This window comes from Hevea brasiliensis, chromosome 15 (assembly GCF_030052815.1).
Source record: "Hevea brasiliensis isolate MT/VB/25A 57/8 chromosome 15, ASM3005281v1, whole genome shotgun sequence".
NCBI classification, from domain to species: Eukaryota; Viridiplantae; Streptophyta; class Magnoliopsida; order Malpighiales; family Euphorbiaceae; genus Hevea; species Hevea brasiliensis.
This window is the reverse complement of record NC_079507.1, coordinates 62,201,168-62,205,341: the sequence shown is the minus strand read 5'-3', so window position 1 is coordinate 62,205,341 and position 4,174 is coordinate 62,201,168. Positions and strand designations below refer to the sequence as shown.

Genomic DNA, 4,174 nt, shown 5'->3' with positions numbered 1-4,174 from the left:
GTTAATGCTAATGTACCAAGGGAAAGTATGATGGATCATGCATTCCCCCGTTTCAATGACTTGAGAGAAAGCATAGCGAGACCTAAGATTGATGCAAACAGTTACAAGATGGATTTTGGGGTGCTTCAGATAATTTAGAATTCTCAATTTGGGGGTCATCCTTCAGAAAACCCACACACCGATCTTAAGAAATTTGCCATGATTGCGATATGCAAAAACAACCTAGAGTATCAGACAATGTAGCAAGACTCAAACTATTTCCATTTTCTTTGAAAGATAGGGCTTTGTATTGGCTTGATTCTCTATCTCATAACTCAATTACAAATTGGGAGCAGCTCACTGATGCATTTCTTGGAAAAACCTTAGAATTAAGGAATCAAATGACAGCTTTTAGGCCAAGAGAAGATGAGACCCTCTATGAGTCATGGATGAGATGGAAGGAGTTAGAGAGGCAATGCCCACATCATGCCATTCTTAAAATGGATGATTAACCAAAATTTTTATGCAAATGTTACTCTTACTATCAGAGGGATTATTGATGCTCAAACTGGAGGTGAATTCATCATTAAGCATGAGGATGAAGCTTATGAGCTTCTAGAGAAAATTGTAAAGAACACTCATCGTTGAAGTAGTCCAAGAGGGCCAGCTCCAATCAAAAGAGGCAAGCTGCTGAAATGTATGATCTTGATCCATTCAACATTATCAATTCCAAATTTAACGCACTTACAAATGTGTTAGCAAGGAAGATGGATGATTTAATTATGTTGGTCACTTCATCATCCTCCAGAAATCCTCAACAGATTGCTTATGCAGAAGGAACTAAGCTGTGGAGCAGATTATGGTAATCAAGCTGCATATGTAGGGAATTATGAAAACAAGCAGATGGGCAATCCTTATTCTCAAACATATAATTCAGCTTACAGGAATCATCCCAATTTTTCATAGGGAAGTTAGCAAAACCAAGTTCCAACTCAAAATTTTCAACCACAATAGCAAGGAAATCCATATCAGTAGAATAGGCAACCATTGCCTAATTTTCAACAAAGGAATACAAATCCTACACCTCCACCTAAACAGCAAGAGCAAGGTTCTACCATAAAATCTTTGTTAGAACAAATTCTTGCTAACCAAACCAAGCGTGATGAAGAGATGAGAGAAGTGAAAGCAAGACTGGAATAGATGCAAACACATAGTAGAATGCTAGAAAACCAGATTGCACAGCAAGTGAGCTCTTCAGGAATAAAGTCTATGGGAAAGCCTCCAAGTCAATCAGAAAACCCAAGGGAACATTGTCAAGCTATCACATTAAGGAGTGGGAAGGTAATACATAATGAGAATAGTGAAAAGAGTGACAAGAGAGAAAATGAGAAAGATGTTGAGGAAAGTGAAAAATAAGAGAGTGAAAAGGAAGAGAGTTCAAGAGAAAGTAAGGAGAAGAGTGAAGAGAAAAAAGAGAAGTGTATACCTCTAGAGCCCTATAAGCCTCAACTTCCCTTTCCACAAAGATTTCAAGAAGCTATACTTGACAAGTAATTTGGGAAGTTCTTAGAAGTTTTCAAAAAGCTATACATCAATGTACCTTTTACTGATGCCCTTCCACAACTGCCCTCTGATGCAAAATTCTTAAAAGAAATTCTCTCAAATAAGAAAAGACTTGAAGATCATGAGACTATAGCTTTAACAAAAGAGTGTAGTGCTATACTCCAAAAGAAGCTTCCTCCTAAGCAAAAGGATACAAGAAGTTTTTCAATTTCATATCAGATTGGGGAATCATGTTCTACTAAAGCTCTTTGTGATTTAAGGGCTAGTGTTAACCTTATACTCCTCTCCATATATGAAAAGCTCAAAATGGGAGATCTTAAACTAACCCACATTTCTCTTTAGTTAGCAGATAAATCAATTAAATATCCAAAAGGAATTTTAGAGAATGTGCCTTTAAAGGTTGGAAAGTTCTACATACCGATTGATTTTGTCATTTTGGACATGGAGGAGGATTCTAACATCCCAATTATTTTGGGAAGGCCTCTTCTTGATACAGCAGAGCATTAATTGATGTCAAGGGTGAAAAGTTGACTCTTAGAGTTTGAGAAGATCAGTTAGTTTTCAACATTAACAATACCATGAAGAAACATCACTATGAAGCTGATTCTTATTTGAGAATTGATATTATTGATGAGCTTGTAGAGGAGCATTTTAGGAAGATCCCCTTAAAAATTACTCAGTTTATAGAGGCAGCATAGACAATGGCAATCCTCATGTGGCTGCATTTGCTCAACACTTCGAGAGTAGTCCACCATTCATCTCAGCATCAGTTTTTCAAGTTATACAAGTGGAAAGAGGTGAGATTAAGCACCATTACTCTAGGAAGAAGATGTACCTAATGTAGAACTCAGACAACTTCCTTCTCAGCTAAGATATGCATTTCTTGGCCCCAGTGAAACTTATCCAGTGATTGTTAATGCAAATTTGAGTATTTTAGAGGTTGATAAGTTATTGAGAGTTTTAAGGCAATTTAGGAAGGTTTTAGGATACACAATAGATGACATCAAGGGAATAAACCCTAACTTCTGCATGCATAGAATCATATTAGAGGAAAATTGCAAATCATTTATTAAACATCAGAGGAGGTTGAACCCAAATATGAAAGAAGTGATTAAAAAGGAGATTTTAAAGTTGCTTGATGTGAGTATTATATATCCCATCTCAAATAGTACATGGGTTAGTCCAGTGCATGCGGTCCCTAAAAAAGGTAGAATAATAGTAGTTAAAAATAAAAATAATAAATTAATTCCCACCAAAACAGTGTCTGGTTGGCGAATGTGCATAGATTACAAAAAATTGAATAATGCCACTAGAAAATATCATTTTCCCCTTCATTTCATTGATCAAATGTTAGAAAGACTTGCCAGACATTCACATTTTTGCTATTTGGATGGATATTCAGGGTTTTTCCAAATTCCTATCCATCCAAATGATTAAGAGAAAACTACTTACATTTGTCCATATGGAACCTTTGCCTATAGAAGAATATCATTTGGTTTATGCAATGCACTAGCCATTTTTCAAAGGTGTATGATGACAATATTCTCGGATCTTATTGAGGATATAATGGAGGTTTTTATGGATGACTTTTCTATTTATGGATCTTTATTTGATATTTGCTTGGCTAATCTTTCTAAAGTTTTACAGCGTTGTGCATACATTGACTTAGTTTTGAACTAGGAAAAGTGTTATTTCATGGTTTTGGAAGGGATAGTACTTGGGCATTTGGTGTCTAACAGGGGAATAGAGGTTGATAAAGCCAAGGTTGAGGTGATAGAAAAGATACCTCCTCCCACCAATGTCAAAGGAGTTCAAAGTTTTTTTAGACATGCTGGAGCGCTTCATTAAGGATTTTTTTAAAATAGCTAAACCTTTGTCTAATTTATTAAGTCATGATGCACCATTTGTATTGGCCAAGAGTGTCTTGATGCCTTTTGCGGGTTAAAGGAGGCTCTATCCACTGCACTAATCACACAACTACCTGATTAGAATCTTCCCTTTGAAATCATGTGTGATGCTAATGACTATGCAATTGGAGCAGTTCTTAGTCAAAGGAAAGATAAAAAGGCTTATGCTATTTATTATGCTAGTAGAATACTAAAAGAAACCCAGATTAATTATGCAACTACTGAAAAGGAATTCCTAGCAGTTGTTTTTACATTGGAAAATTTTAGACCATATATCATAAATTCAAAAGTGGTTGTATTTTGAGATCATTCGGCAATTAGATATTTGCTTCATAAAAAGGAAGCTAAACCTAGGCTAATTAGGTGGATTTTGCTGCTGTAAGAGTTTGATTTGGAAATTAGAGATAAGAAATGAGCTGAGAATATGGTTGCAGATAACCTAAGCAGATTAAGAGTGGACAATGAGGAGCTGGATGCAATCCCTATTAATGAATTTTTCTTGAATAAATAATTTTTCTCTCTTGTTGCTAAATTACCATGGTATACTAACTTGGTAAATTATTTATCTTGTAGAGTATTACCTTTAGGAATGAAATAGCAGCAAAGGAAAAGGTTTTTACAAGAGGAAAAATTTTATACATGGGATGAACCCTTGCTATTCAGAAGATGTAGTGATGGATTGATAAGAAGATGTATTTCTGATGAGCAGATTGAAAGTGTCATGC

The 4,174-nt window shown here is 35.5% G+C and overlaps 1 non-coding gene across 1 annotated transcript; it reads right to left on the bottom strand.

The window, feature by feature from the left end:
* Positions 1–364: 364 nt before the first annotated feature.
* LOC131174201 (small nucleolar RNA R71) lies at positions 365–472 on the bottom strand. Its single transcript, XR_009144449.1, has one exon. It is a non-coding gene; the product is annotated as a small nucleolar RNA R71 (small nucleolar RNA).
* Positions 473–4,174: the final 3,702 nt, after the last annotated feature.